The sequence below is a fragment of the Anser cygnoides genome, chromosome 16 (genome assembly GCF_040182565.1).
Source record: "Anser cygnoides isolate HZ-2024a breed goose chromosome 16, Taihu_goose_T2T_genome, whole genome shotgun sequence".
Classification (NCBI taxonomy): domain Eukaryota; kingdom Metazoa; phylum Chordata; class Aves; order Anseriformes; family Anatidae; genus Anser; species Anser cygnoides.
In genome coordinates this window covers 6,654,016-6,670,664 of record NC_089888.1, presented here as the reverse complement: position 1 = coordinate 6,670,664, position 16,649 = coordinate 6,654,016, and the positions used below count along the sequence as shown (strand labels likewise).

The 16,649-nt window shown below is 39.5% G+C and overlaps 1 protein-coding gene across 2 annotated transcripts in view; it reads right to left on the bottom strand.

Moving 5' to 3' along the window:
- Nucleotides 1-16,649, bottom strand: part of CBLN4 (cerebellin 4 precursor) — a 69,423-nt gene that overhangs the window by 40,050 nt on the left and 12,724 nt on the right. The gene's annotated exons all lie outside the window — the stretch shown is intronic.

Sequence of the window (16,649 nt, the reverse complement as noted above, 5' to 3'; positions counted from 1 at the left end):
GCTGCCTTCTGATTTCTGCAAGCCCTGCTTTCTCTCTGAGATCAGAGGGATTTAGTGAACAGCACTGTTTAAATGAATTCAGCTGACGTAACTCTACAAGATTAGCAAGGTAACTATCAATAAGTTATCAATCCAAGGGAAAACAATTTCTATTCACAATGGGAAGCACAAAGGGCAGAGCTTTTTTCTGTTTCTTTTCTTCCCCCTGCCCCCCCCCCCTTTTTTTTTTTGGAGCAGAAAGCATTAAAAATGTCTACACATGTAAGAGCTGGAGAAATCTGTGCTTATATGCCTATTTCAAATGCGACTCAAGTATATAAGAACCCAGAACTCCCTGACTCATACCTGCTTGCATCCTACCAGCGTAAATTTCATCTAGGAATATTTTATAATGCTGACAGAATAACATTTCTATGATTACTAATACAGCAGTGAGGTATATTTTCATGTTACAACGGCTTCCTGAATATAGATGCTACACAATAACTACATATATCTTCCAGAAATAAAATGTATGTTTATTTACCAACTGTTAATTAATTGACTAGCTGGTTTTGTGTAGTATTTTACGTTCAAGTGAAGTTATTAGTAGAAAATAGTTCAGGCTACTGGAAATTTCTCACCTCTTTTTATTTATTATTCTTCCCTTTTTCAGTATGCTTAAAAGTTTGCCATCAAATCACTACAATTAGGAATTACTTAGCATTAATTAATGTATCAGTGTAAATAGATACAAAAATTGAGTGGGAAGCTTCACTTCAAAGACTTGCATATTATTCATTGAGGTTGATTTGCCCTAGTTTAGTATGTTCATGGGTTCGTTTTATTTCTATTAAATGCAAACATATTCAATGAAGAACATTTTCATTCAAAACTTAAAGATTTGTTCTCTGATTTATCCCAGTGGAATTTAGGAGCAATTCCAGCTCCACCCTAGGAAGCCAAACAATGCATCTCAGTTTGGGGCCAGGATAATCATGCCTTTCATAGCTCAGATTAAAAAAAAATAATAGAACTGTATATATTATTATCGTTAGTATTACCCTTCTTGCCAAAGCAGAGCTATGGTCGTATAAAACTCTCCCTGAAATCTTTGCTGGTACTTCAGGAGATGAGCACTCTGCTGCTCTCCAAAAATACTAAAATAGATCAACCACTGAGTTTTTGTAAGTTCATCTTCTCTGTGGACTCTAACAATTTAATAAATTTTCTAGTGCCAGCCTGAACTCTCCTTCCAGCTACAGCTGATACAACACTGAGAGCTCTTCTTATTTTTTAATGGCTAAATCAATTTCTTTTAGTCTTTCCAATACTGCTAAATCACTCTGCATGACAGTTTAGAGCAGGAAAACTGAAGAGCATATGCCACATGGAAACCCAGCCCTTCCCCTTCTCCCTGCCTTTCTGTGCTTGCAAATATAATTGATTTGGCAACAGTTGTAGCCACGTGGTGACAGGGTCTTCCCACGGAGCTGAAGAAATGTCTGGGAGCCTCACCAAATACCTCTCCCAACACATCTGAATGTGTGGAAAAGCATGAGGAATTTCTGCACAGCCTGGTGTAGCTCAGGGACCTCGCAACAGCACTGTGAAGCCAGCGTTGCTCAGGGGCTGAACTGATTATTCCTGCCAGGGCTCTGTGTTACACACAGGATTTTCTTCCTGTAGCTTTCAGAACTGCACACCAAAACGTGGCAGTCTCAGCAAAAAGTCACCCAAATTTAAAATGTTCTCACAACTATCCCCAAGCACTTATAGCTTGATACGTTCTGATTTTCTTTGTGAAAGAATGTCTTTCTCCTTTTCCCCATAAGGTGCAACTCATGCCATTTGCTAAAATTGTCCGAAGCTATTACCATATACACAATAAAAAATCAGAGCCTCCTTGGGAACGCCTGATGAGAAAAATCTGCGTTCTGCCTCCTCCCCTTTCTCTCAGTGAGCTCAAACGAAATAGTTTCCTCTCTCTATCATATTGTGAAAGAGTCAATATGTAATCATAGGAAAGTCCCTACACAATATGATTCCTACAGACCCCTGCAGGCTCAAATAAAATGTGAGGTCCTTTTCTACATATTGATTGCATGACGTTACCTACCAGAACAGTGGCTGCACCACAAAGCAATGTTTCTCCCAAGGGAATAGCTGCTGATGATTTTGGAGACCCAGTTGTCACACCTGTGAGATAAGCTAGTTTTGTGCACTGCGAGAGGCAGAAATTTATTCTCTTTCTAGAAGTTAGGTGACAGATCCTCAAATGACAGAAATTGCCCTGGTTCTGCTGAAGTCGGTGAAGCTTCAGTGGTTTGAACCAGTTGGGAAGCGCATGAAATTGAGATAATTTATTCTTTAATCTAGGATTTCCCTCTGCTCAGCCAGGTTAGAAATTCCACTGAAGAGTAGGGGCCCTCACATGGGGTAAACATCTGATTTATTAAATAGATTTGTTTTTTTCTAAGATGAATGATTATGGGGGTGGGGAAGACTATCAAATATCCAAAAGTTTTCTATTTGTCAATCCGTCTGCACGCAAAAGGAAAAAAATACGAGCTTCTCCATCGATATGTATTATATCAAATATTCAACTACCATTTCTTGCAATGTGGCATGTAAAATAGTACCATTGATCTTGGATCAAATAGTTTGTATTATCAGATTACAACTGAAATCTGCAAGTGGCAAAAAAATATGCTTAAACAACAGGGAAATCTATATAGCAATTGTTGTATAATGAGGAAGTTCAATAGCAGATTGTTGCATATAAAATACTTCAATGCTAACTGCCTACTTTAAAAAATTGTTGCAAAATTGGGTTTATAATTAAATTATAATTATAAGCAAGCATGAAATAGTGATTATTCTCAGATAAATTTGTATATTTTATTTTTGCAGTCCTGAGCTTCTTTCTCTGTGACTCATCTTTGAGGGGTACTGAGCTCCTTGTTTTGCACAGAGGATTCAACCTCTCAAATTGATTTGTGTTCTAGTGTTTATATAATATATTGTACATTTCTGCTGAGCTGTCTTTCGTGAATATGGACATTTTTAGACACACCTAATTTGAAAAAAAAAAAAAAAAAGATGGAGAAAAATATGTTCCCTTTCTATGTGCTAAAAGTCAATGACCTCTGGTTAGGGAAATCGGGTTCGGATATCCCATTAAAGTAAGATGACATGGCTGCTGGAGCTGTGTAGCCTAGCAATTGTAAACCCCTGCCTGTTTAACTCCTAATGGAATATTAACTGTTGGTCTTGGCACAGCATTTCCAGAAGTATAACTGTTATAACTGTGTGGAGTCATGGGATAAATAGGTAGGCAACATTGTTCCCCTCACAGGTCCCATTGTCCCCTCACAGGGACAATGCTGTGTTTGATGCTGAGGAAGATGCTGAGCCTCCGAGTGAGATCTAGGATAGGGGAAAGACAGCGTGTCTGGTACTTGCTTTCACACAGAGCAAAAATCCAGCTGACTGGATCAAGATCACAAGTGAAAAGCCTCTTTCCTTCTTTGCCTTTTGATGAAAAGGCCCAGACAGTGTCTGGACCTGACCTGTACTGCTCAGCTCTTAGAGGAATAGCCGTTTTGTAACAAGCCATTTTTGAAGCTGTGACTCACAAGGTGCTTGCTGGCTTTGGCTGTTTAGTGACAACTGAAATGACAGAGGAGAATAATCCCTTCTTCTTGAGTTATGAGAGAAGTCCTGCAAGGTAGCAGTAGTTGTGATTGGTTGTTGGAACTGGCCTGAGTCCTCCATCCTGCCTGTCCCCTTACAATAGTGCTTGTATGGGGGCAAAACATCCCTGGGACTTCAGAGAAAATTCCCATTGAAAATGGGAGCCTTTACCCACCCTACTGCTTGGTACTCAGGCACTGGTCTACTTTCCTCTTCATGCCACGCAGAGCACCAACCTCTGCAGCAGCATCCATGCGTAGAGCAGATCCAGAGCCAACAGCCTTGAATTTTATCCCTAATCCTTTTTTTCTCAGTTCTGACTGTTTTATAAATGTTATTTAGTGTATTTTAAAGTGCGAACAGTGCAATATTTGCAGTCATATTATATGCCAGCACACAGGATAGAAAGCTACAGCACAAGAGATGAATAATCTGCTGTGTAAAGGCTTGTTTCCTGCCATTTCCTCATAGCCCTGTACTTTTGTGTTGACACTTGCATTTATACTTGCTTTCACAGTGGGGAACCTGCAGCTACAACTCCCTTGTTTTAAGAAGTCTGCAGTCCTCACTTGGCTGTGGAGAGCTGACACATTGCTAACAGCACGCAGGAGCTGAAGGCTCTGCCAGACTTAGCAGCTCCGCTCAGGTTATTCTGCTTCCTCCAGCAAGCTTCACCACTGTTACTCAGTGCATAAACCAGCCTCACCTCTTGAGCTGTGCACAAAATAAATTAAACCATTAATGTCAATAGGCGTTATTCACACCCATGGAGACAAATAGCCCTTTCAGTTCTTTACATGCATGCAGAAATCTTGAAGTATTCTTTTTAATGCTGCAATTTAACGACAGATCTCATATGTGTCATCAGACCTGTTCCTCCTTCCTCCCCGTTCAGACTACACAAGAATGGCCTATATTTGGTCCTTTGAAACAGCCGTGGGGCCAGCAACGTGTTACTAGATGAGTGTCCTTTTTTCTTTTTCCTTCTCTTTTTTTTTTTTTCATACAAACACAATGTCACAGCAATTCCATTCACTGGGAAAATACCTCATTTCTCATATTAGTACTATTTGGGTAGTAAGTCGTAATTTAGCTACTTCCTCCTAATAGCTCCAGCTGCAAGGCTGAAGGCAAAAGGTAACACATTCATTTTTGACAAATCTGGATGAGCTTTTTCACAGACAAGGTGGAGCACATCTAAGATAAGATACATTGGCTGCAGCAAGAGAATGGGAGTCTGCCCTCCTGGGCTCTGCCTCTGATGGTGGTGTGCTACCTAACATGGAGCTCATCTAACCCCATCTGTAACACTTTTGTCTTAAGGATGTTGTGCATCCCTTCTGGGTTATTCTACATCACTGCTCTTTCTAGGGCTCCAGCTATCACAGATGTGAAATGCAAAGGAATGATCTAGGGAACAAACGCCATCTTGTCCAGGAGGGGGAAAATTTGCTGCTTTGAGCTGCCCTGTCTGAGCTTTCTGATGAGGAGGGTAAAACTTTCATGTACTGCAACTTCAGTGCCTCAAACTGAAATCGAGCTATATAGCCAGCGGTGATACAAACTCTCTCTCCCCTACATCTCAAATACAGAGAATGATAATTTATTTAATACATGTAATATAGTTCCAGTAGCTAGGATTAATGTTGTCTTGCTCCTGTCAAATACAGTAGGTACACTTAGATGGAAATATTTCGACCTCCAGGAGTACATCAGCACTCTTACACTGGAAAATCTAAGCAGGCCCTGTTACTTTATGCATATTCCTACTGTCTGTTAGGAGGCAGGATCCTCTATTAAACCTAATCACATTAGCTGTTTCTCTGTGAAAATCTTTGTGAACGTACCAGTTTCGGTCTTGCGGTCCCTGGCATTGCTAGGGCCCACTTCTGCCATAAAACCAGAAATGGGTAGGACTGATACAGATTTCCAAAATCTCAATTTTATTTATAGACAGTCTGGTTTAATTATTTATCATCCCTGTTTTATTAAATATAAAACACTTTTGCATGTGAAAGAGAATAAACACAATCCCTTGTGGAAGATAATGAACATAATAAAATAAATCAGTGTGCAAGTAAAGCATCCTTTGGTTGGATGCTCTTTTATTTGCATCCTTGTGATATGAATCTTTGTCTTTCTGCTCTGCTGAAAGATGATTTCATTCTCTCTATCTCTCTTTTTCCCTCTTCCTCCTGCACTCTCCATTAGCACCATCCAAATCCCTCACATTGCATTAGAGGCTTGTTTTATTTATAATTAAGCAGTGATGCAGTCATATGTATTGTTGCATTTGAAAGATGCTCTTGGCTATGTTTGAAAGCTGTGGAGTCTGAGCAGGGTGCATTAAGGTTAATTACCTAATAATTTACAGCATAAAATGCAGCTACAGACACTTTGATTTTCACTAATTGTGGCACTGAACAAAGTAAATAAGAATTTGCTCATATTCAAACACTATGACTGTCAAAAAATCTTTAAGGCATTTGTGATGCCCTTTTTTTCTCCTTGGCTTCAGTGGCACATGAGCAGCCTTTAGGAGGGCATCATCCAGAGTCCTGGAAACTCACCATATTCATTTTGTAATGATTTTCCTTTCTTAATATAATTCAGATGTCAAAAGTAGACTAGTTGACTGTTATTGAATTATAGGATATCAAATGTGTTATGCTATAGAGGCAATACTAATAGGGTTTGATGATATAAGAAAGACAATTTTGAGGGTCCCAGGACAAAGTGGAAAGACATGAAGCCACTAGCATGAATTGGGAGCTAGAGAACTCTTAAACTCAGGATCTTGCTCTCTTTCCTGAGACTGTACAAAAGCATATCATCCTGATTTCCAGGTAGAACAAATCAGAGTAGGTTCACTGATTTCATAAAAACAGTTAATGTTAAAGGAAGCGTGCTTAATTGTGCTAATATGTATATGCCATTCAATCTGTAAGTCTGCTATCAGCACAGTGTGTTTTCTATGATAACTGCTGTTCTGTTAGGAAGACCCAAAGTCACCAAACACACAGCCCTTGCTCACAGTCATCCTCTTGAAGATATTCTCAAATCAGAGCATATGGAGAGCAAACGTTTCTAATTCCTACTTCATGTCTTACTGACAGCTTGCTCTAGTGATTCTCAGATGAGTGTAATCAGCTCAGCTCTGTATAGGACAGCATAGAGCAAACCCAAATACCTATATGGGAAAGGATGATAATCTTCTGACCAGCCTCTGTACTTGGCTTGTCTTACCTTCAACAAAAATATTCAGTAATTCACGTTGCCATGATAATTCATTACATTTTTTCTCTGTCAGAAACCAGTATTTTGGTTCCTTTGTTTCATTTTGTTTTGTTTTGTTTTTACGTTAGATGTATCATTTGGAGTTTAAAAGTTCGTAAAATTTAGTGGTGTAATTTCATATTTCCTAGTTCAAGTCTTGCTACAGTTTTCCTCTTATCTCCACTATGATGAATTTTACTCCTTTGCACAGCATCAGTGCAAGGATTTTGATTCTCTGAATCCCTGGTTAACTCACCCCTCCATACAGGAGTGAGCTTCATTCAAAAGCTTTGGGTTTCTTTGTTTTCTTATAGCTTCCTTTTTTTCATGCTGACTATGTAGAGTGGCTGTGAAAGTATTTAGTGTATTTTTGAATACTATAAATAGATGCATTTCACACCTTGTAGCAAGCTCACAGATCATTTCTGTTAGGTGTAAGTGGTGTGTAAAAGCATTAATTACATTTAATAAATATTAATGTTTTTAAGAATGAACATCTCTAGCCCTCCAGATTTCTGAGCTCATGTTAAAGCAGCACGCAGAAACCATGAACAGCAGAAACCAAAAATACCTCTCCTCAAAAGGCATCAGCCTTTCTTTACAAGAAGGATAAAAAGATCAGACTTCAACATTTCATGCTGCAGATGGTCAAATGTTCCTCTTTCTTTTTCCTGTAATTCTTTTTGGTGTTCAAAATCCATTCAGAAATTTTCCATTAAAGGTTCCTCAGAAGTTTCAGTCCAGAATGAAATAGGCATTCTTCTTTCAGCTGCATTCCAGTCTAATAACTTGAATTAAAAACTTAGGTCCTTTCAATTTCTTACATAGGAAAATTAGAGTTATTTGGAGCACAGAGGCCCCTCACTACAACCACCACTATCTAACATTTCTTAAATTCTTTTGGAGAAACTTGTAACAAAATGAAATGGGGAGAATATAAAGAATTCTCTTTTTTCCTTGTTTTATTGCAGGAAAAAGCTGGTGGAAGGCCAAAAAAAGAAAAAGAAAGAAAAAGGGGGACTAGGGCTGGCTGAGAATGCATTCGTATTTATTACATGTATATATTAAGTACACATTCACATACATTGAAGGAAAACACCTAACATAATAAGAGGATGAGTTGGGGATCGGGTTTGGATTGTTTGTATGTTTGTGGTGAATTTTCTCCAACATTTTTTACAAGAAAGTCTTAGAAAAGTGAGACAAGGAGGAGCTTACCATAGGCTAGTAATTTTTCATAATTCCATGAGCAACAGGAGGAAGGAAAAAGAGAATATTTTAAAAGAATAAGAGAAGCTAACTCAAGGAGGCCCAGGAATTCCATATGATAGTTTTTAATTAGTTACAGTTAATTAGAAAAAATAATCTAGAACGTATACAGAAAAGTGATGAGCTTTGTTTTACCATATTATAAAGCTTTCACTATCAAGGATCAAAAGACACTAATTCATGAAGATTCATTCTAACCAAAATTGTTAAACTCAGGGTGATTTATTGAGAAGAGACCTTAGCAAACAAGGCAGTCACTTCATCTTTAAAATACTGTTGTTACTTCCAGTGTTGAACTGTGCAATCCTTATATTTAAAGGGAAATCAATATCATTGATTAAACAAAATAAAAGTTGCTCCATAAAAAACTAAACCTGGCTGTTGGAAAAAAAAATACATTTTTTTAAATCAAATTGATAAAAATCAGTTTGAGTTTCTTATAACTAGACATGATGACTAAAATGCACAATGAGAAGGCAAGAATTGCACATTTAATCAGGAAACATATACTACTGCTTTGAAAAAGCTTCTTATGTCCTTGCTTCTTTCTCATGCAAACATCTCACTGCAGCAAGTAATGTGCTGGGGGCTTTTATTTAAGTGTAACGTTTTAATGGATTTTTTTTCCTCCTCCAGAAGATGCATACAGCAGTCAATCACATTAGTGTCAAAATCCTAACCACAATAAAACAGCTTAGTGCAATTCTTGAAGGCACGGCCCTCAGATTTAGCTTCATGTGTCTTCATAATATGGTCACGGACTTCCATTCAGTAGCACTTACACCGAACACCTTTTATATTGGAAGGAGATTTAGCAGTGTCAGTATTGCTGACAGAACTAAAGGGCTATTTTTCAAGTTTATTAGTGTTATTCCACCCTAGCACTGACTTTCTGTTTTAATAGTTTTATCAGTCTTACAGAAGCTGACATTAGATAATTAAACTGGCATCTAGATTACCAATGTAAATGAACAATGGTATATTTAAAGGCACGGAATAAAATAAATTATGATCTAGCCTGGCGTAAAATTTTGGGTGCAAAGTGGTTTCTAGTAAATTTGTTTAAGGAGGTTCTTTTTTTAAGACAACACACTTCATTAAAAAAAAAAAAAAAGTCTGTCCAAGATGCTTTAATTATCTTTATTTTACATTGTTTGTCTTTGAGAAATCATAGTAAAGAAGCTGCATTGAATGCTTTTATCTGAAGCAATAAACTTCCAAGATGATCAAGAATAATTAATCTCATTGCTTAAAAGTAAGGGCTTCCAGTAGAATATATGGGCCTTGAAATTTTTGTTATGCATAAACCCTACAAGCGAATGCCATAATTAAACATCAGGATTATATTTTCATTACATTCTTAAAATTTTCATTAAAACTGGAATAAGGAAAAAATACAACAAAAGCTAACACTTGAATAAAAGTGCTGACATATCCCAAGACTGAGGTATGTAAGAACTAGGATGATAATGTCATAAATACAGTTCTTTCACATTTGTCAGAAGAGCTATTAACTTGAAATTTTAAAAGACAGTAAATTCTCCAGAAAAAAAAAAAAAAAAGCGCCAGGGTTTTGGGGTTTTGCACTTCGCAAAGAAATGGTATCAAAGCCTCTTTTATAACACAGTTAAATCACCACCATTTGTTTCTGAGTTATAAAGCAATTAAACGGTCTTAGGCAGCTGCATGGATGGACTCAGTTATGGCCCAGTTTGCAACACTGCGAGGCAAAAAAGATCTCAGTTTTCACCTGAGACTTGACGTGTTAGCAAAGTCCTCTCTGCATCTTACAGAAGGGTGAAACAGCACCACGAGAAAAGCTGCCACATAACACAAGCCGGTGTCTGTTTTGCCAGATGTTGCTGCTGCTGCTCTGCTTCATAAAAGACAATGAGACAGGGTTTATTTTTACCAGGGTCAAGAAAAGCTGCAGATCCTTGCAGGGCTGAATCCTAAAGACCTTGCACAGCTAAATCCATAGGTGTTGGTGAGGACAGGAAGGGACTGGTGGAGAAAACCAGAGTTTAACTAACAAATGACTTCCAAAGGACTCAGCTTTCCAGATTCTTACTGGCTGGTATTTTTCAAACATCGGCCTGAAGATTTCTAGTAACCAGGGCCAGTGTTTGAATTTTCTTCACCAGGGCTGTTTTTTTAAGAAACTACCTGCAACCTTCAATTCTTCTTATTTATAAAAGGTTTTAGCTGATTACCCTGAAATGTTATTTTTGTACTTTTAGCCTTCAATTTTGACCTATAATCTGCCCATTCAGAACCGGACTACACGTGGGTTATGATCCAGCATTAAGATTTCAGCTAGCAGCAAGGCTTTTTCCTAATAGTATTACACCAGTACCAAATTTTCTTGTTACATGAGGTCTCTTGTTCATAGTACTTTTAGCCCTTGGAGTCCCTCTCAAACATGAAAATATCTATTCCCATATGACGGTAAAGCCATTTTTAAACTATATAATCCTCAATTACTTAGTCAGACGTGGTAGTTATTATGGCTCTGTTGAGTGAACTCAAACAGACACGGATGCGTTCACCTGTTTTTACTTTGGGCGTTGAAGACACTGAGCTGTGACCTGACAGAAATGGGAAGCAGGCCGGATTCTTCTCTGAGGCGGATTTTCTGTAACCCCTCTCCTGTTCTGTACAGCTCTTTGCCTTCTTCTACTCTGTCCAACAACTTGCCTCAGTGTGGCAATCTGCAGGAGGGCAGCCTTAGTAAATAGGCTGAAGATTTATCAGTAACCTGCTATTTATTTGAGACTGTGCTATCTGTGCCTACACCATGCATTCAGAAAACCTCGGCAGACAGCAGAGAGCAGAACTTTGTGAAAGCAATCAGCAGGATGCAACGGGGATGCTGAGTGCATCAGTGGCTCGATATATCTTGGTTAACAATTAGGACTAATTTCCTTGACGTGCAACTGAGTTCCTTGAAATGCAGCTTTTCTAAGCTCTGGCCACATACTGAATGCCTGAAGTATCCAGAAAGGATGAGGCAAACAACTTCATTTGTTAGCACCATAATGAAAGCAAATGCCAATCTCCCCCACACAGAAATACCAGATCAACTTCTCTGCATCCTTGTTTTCAAGCCTGTTAATTTGACTTCTGTTTTATAGGCTCTGCAGTCTTTCTCATAAAGAAAATAGCTTATCCGTGATGCTGAAATGCCATCACATCTAGGTCTGGAGAAAGAAAACATGGCTCAGTTCCAGGTTAGGAATAGGCTAAGTCTATATAGGTTTCAAATCCCAATTCAAAAGAAAGTACCTCACTCTCTTCCTGAGAAACTGCAGACCCAGTAAATGGAAGGCTTTAGCCAAAGACTCGTGTAAGCAAGTAAGAAGATTTTAGCCATGTCAAATGGAAAGCAGAAATAAGCTGAGCTGGCCCAATTCACAAATCAGCAAGTTAGACACTTGTGAATCAGCCTCTGAATTTGCAAATGCTTTGCATTTAAAACTGTTGAACGAGTGTCATGAACAAACTCTTGGTCTGGAAAGGAACCAAATACCTGGTTCAGTCCCAGTATCTGTGCTTTACTGGCCACACTAACTGTATGGGTTGTCAGCTCTCTGCTCCTCACTGCTGCTCCCTCGATTACTGCTTGCCCGGCCTGCACATCTGCACACCCGGGGACCACGCCGCGCCGCTCCGCACAGCGTGTCAAGGCAAAATACACCAAGCTCTCCCAGTGCTGTTGTTTGCTTATGGCTTTTTCTGCATAGAAGCAGTTTGAGAAGAGAATCAACCAAGGATATAAAGTATACAAATTAGAGTACACTAAAAATGTTGAATGTATTTGCTCAGGAGAAAAGTGCCTTAAGTATGGGACAACATAAACCTCCCCGCCACTCCTCTGAAATTCATTTACATAGTTGTAAGCTTATTTTATCCCTAAACAGAGCATTCATTTGGAAGCTGTAACATGCTGTTTCACAACAAAAATATGGGACACTTAAGACAGTGTAAATGGGCATCCACACCAGTGTCTCAAATTGCTGACAAATCTCACATACTTCAAGGCAAATCATCCAGTCCACCCCGAGAGCTCTGCCAAGTTGTAAATATGCAGAAACTGGAATAAGAATGAATCAAGCTGAAGTCCCCGTATGAAATATGTATGATTACTTTCCCACCATTTCTGTAGCAGTAATTCCATTTTCAGTTTTGATACGACTTTTACTAAAACCACAAGGGTCAATTAGGATTCTGAGCATTGAATTCAGTTCTCCCATCCCCAGAAATCTAAAATTCAAGACTGCAGCTTAGAACTCTCTTCACACATCACTGTAATTCTTTCAACTTTCTAGAAGGAATTTTCTGTAACAGGACAGAAGATTGAGGATCTGATTGAGGATCTAAGGATCTGTTGGACACGTACCATCTGTTGAGTAGGTCAGCTCTGGCCAGACCACGGCAATAAAGCGTAGGTTTTCCTATTTTTGAGGGCTTGAGGTCATATTATAGAAAGAAAAGAAAAAGGAAAAAAAAAAAAAACAACACTTGTGGAGGCTCCTGTAACCTCATTCATACACTTTAGCTTGCTTGATTTCCAATCCTGGACTCAGCAGTCAATTCTGCTCCTTTTATAGCCCCAAATCTCCCCAGGCTTGCAAATTAAGCAGCCAAGGTGAGTCTGAGCATATCCTTCTGGCTTCGGCACAGCTTGAACTGTCCCTTCCCCAGCCCTGCTCACGCTGGCGGCCGTTGTGCCACCAGTCCCCTACCTGTGTGCTGATTTGGACTGAAGCAGAACATTGCACCAGGTTTTAAGCTCTTTGAGCTCTGACACTCACTTAGTGCATTAATGTTTTTATGTGGCTTACAGGTATTTCTGTAGCCTACAGAACCACAGTAATGAGCACAGAGCTAAGGAAAACTTTGCTATACTAAGCTGTTGAATTCTGCAATATTTTTGTAAAATAGTAGCTGGGAAGAAAGCTGGGAGCAAAGAAATGTCCCTGTGCTGCCTGGTTCTCACTTTCTCTGTGACCAGTTCCAAAATTCATCAGCTTCAAACAGGAAAAAATTATATTGTTGGTGTAGTATTTTTTGCATTGCCTTTGAGCATTTTACTCAATGTTTAAAGGGCAAGCGTCATTTTGCTACAACTTTTACAGCTGTGGAGAATTGAACTTGGAGTCTGGCCATAAATTAAAATGATTTAAAACTGTTTCATTTCAGGTACTCAGTTTCCCAAAAGCAGCTTCTTAAAGAAGAGTCCAAGGACATTCACAAGGCAGTGCCTTCCCCCTCTTTCAGGTACATTCAGTGGATACTGGACACAGTTTTAGATTTAGCTAGCTCACCTTAATGACAAAACTAGTTTTTACATATTTAACTAACAAGGACAGCCAGCCTCTTCCCATAGAAATCTCATTTTACAAGCTAATTAAATGCAGTCATACGAGCAATACTGAAGGCCATTCATAATTGTCTCTGAAGTACTGTTTCAACTGCATTTTAACCACAGAGATATGTTCAAGGCCAGTGACCTGGCAACTCATTGCCACAGAAATTAATCTCACTTACAAAACAGTTCCTAGCAGTGTAGTAATATTCTCCAGTTTTACAGCTTCACCCAGACTTACATTTATAAGTCTAAACTGGGACTCCTTATCTGTTGGTAAAGAATAAGCATCTCGAAACCATGATGCATAAATACATAAATAATCCAGTTCCTAACCATTTCAAAGGTAAATGCCAACCACTCACTTCAATCCGTATAGACAACATCAGACGGACTGCCAAAGGGAGTTTGTCTATTCCCAATGCCAGTATGAATTTTGAGAAAGTGTCTTTAATACATTAAAGGACAATATATCTTGTAACCCACTCTGTGCCAGTACTTCTATGCTGGCGACAGCGTTGGTTATTTGCAGGAATAAAAATACATGAAATGCTTGGAGATCAGCTTTGCAGAAGTCTATATGAGAGATCACAATGAAGATCATTGCTTAAAGTAGTTATAATTGCTAGGTGCAAAAGGATTGGTTAAACCTGGGGAACAGACACGGGGAGCCTGAGTTCTGTGTCCTTGTCTGATAACGGCTCCCTCTGTGTCTGGGGACCAACCAAGCAAATTGTCTATGACTCAGTTTCTCTACAGCTACAATACGGACACCTCTGCACTGTTAGACTGTTCTGAGATAAGAGAGGTTCCACAGATGGAGAAAGCAGCATAAGGTTCACATTATTACCATGACTCATACAAAGACTAGGAAGACTCTTTTGTAAGACTTCGCCAGCTTTTTGCAATAATGTGAAGGAAGTAATGATAGTAAATTCTGCTCATAGGAGATTTTTCTGTCTGTGTTTTCCACCTTTCTTTGTTTGAACAAGATACTGTGGCTTTTATAAGTTTGTAGGGGTCCCTTTCTCAGGGCTTTGCCAGAGCCGACTCTCCCGTCACAGACTGCACAGAGGAAAGCAGGGTCACAGCTGTTTGGCCAGCAGCTGGGGGAGCACCCCGTTGCTGCAGGAATATGCCCCAGGATCACCCCCAGTTCTTAGTTCACCTGGCAAAAGGTCTTTCCAAGAGCACCCAAAGTGATTTAGGAGCTTCCCAGGGAAAGTCCCCAGGCATGGTACAGCTAAGAGACCAAGTGCTCTGGCAAGAAGCTCTCACTGTGTTCTTCTTGGCAAGTGGGAGAAAGATTAAATGGCCCCAAGACACAGCAAAGAGAAATTCTGCAGGGCTCATCTTCCCACCAGCTGGGCAAGGAGTCCTCCCAAACAGGAGAGGGCTCACCAACGCCGACGGGAGGTCAGTGGCCTCGAGATCATCTCCTTTGGTCCTCAAGAGAAAGAAACTCTCCTCTGGGGACAGATCCAGGAGGGACCTCTTTCTCCTCCCTGACACCAGGGACAAATGGTGACTTGTGCCAACATATTACACCATGAGAACAGCCTCGTGAGAGCCAGCATCTTCCCATGCCTGGTCTTTGCAGAAGGGCAGGGCACTGCTGTGGGTCCTGTGCTGGCATTGCTTCTCTTCCCAGCTCACAGCCCAGGTGGGGTGAGAGCTGGGGGCAGCAGCACCATAGATAAAGCAATATATGCTCCCATAGCCCCTCCTGGCTTATAGAGGGGGGTGTTTTTAATATTTTCTATCTTGTCATATTCCTTCCTTTGCTAGAAGAGAGCGGATATTGCATGAATACTAATGTGAGGAGTCATCTTGGCTCCATTGTTCTCTGAAGGTGGGGTCTGGTGCCTAAGTCCACCTGCACTGTTACCGCTCAGACAGAAGACCCTGGAAGAGGGGAGGACATTTCGTCTCTGAGCAACATGTCAAAATGCTTGTTAAAGTATTTCCTATCCCTGTAAAGTCTTTTCTGTTGATGCAACAAAGAATTAAGAAGAGGCATAACTTTAGGCACAGAAACAGGTATATTAAAATCAGTGAAGTGGCTTCAGCATTTAGCCTTATGCTTGTGCTTAACTGTCCACTGGTTCTTGGCCTGCTCACATGTGTAAAGGTTATGTAAAAAAAGGCTATTTAAGGGCTGACTTAAAATTATAAACTGTCGTGGGATCTTTTTTTAGAGTCTTTATTTTTCCAGTACCCAAGATTATGATACTCAAGAATTTATCCGGTAGGCTGGTTTGCCTTTCACAATTCAAAAGACATAAATAATGCCCACACTTTTCAAGTTAATTTAAGTTGGATTTGGTATGTCATCAGTTTAAATCTCACTTGAAAATTGAATCAGTCTTTATTCAGCTTTAAACTGTGCTAAATTGTTCAGATATTCTAAAACTCTTCTTCCTTAAGGCTTCTGAGTGAAATTCTACATTTATTTAATAAAGCAGCCAGGATTTACTACACCAGTAGTGGTAAGCACTTTTTACTTTCCTCAAGATAGATTGGAGTTGACTGTATACTTTTTTTGCTACAACTGCACAAGTTTACAAGTCACAATTGAATTACCAAACTGAGGAAAAGAAAGATTATTCCTGTGGGTGCAATGCAGGTTGCAGAGTTGTTTTCTTTTAAAGAAGGGTTTAAAGAATTAGCAATAAATGTTATCAACTGCAGCTAGAAAATGATGCTGACTTATTACTTTGTGGGGACCCTAAGGGGCATCATGAAAACCAAATTCCTTAGCTGGCCTTTCCAGAAGAAAAGAGAAAAAAAAATATTTAACAATGCCTTTTGAACACCTTAAACTCAGATTTACAGTAGAGGGAAAAAGACTAAGCTTATAGGCAACTCTGTCTTGCTCCTGAAGTTGCACAGCCCTACAGTGCTTAAATGGTTACTGATTTATTTACTACGTAAATGATAGGTTTCTATTGTCACTAGGAATGTACGGGATGAGGACGTGTCTATCGACAGCCACTCATAAGAGGGGAAGGCAGATGGCTTTCTCACCTTCAGCAGAAACCTCCAGTAAAGCACAAGTTCT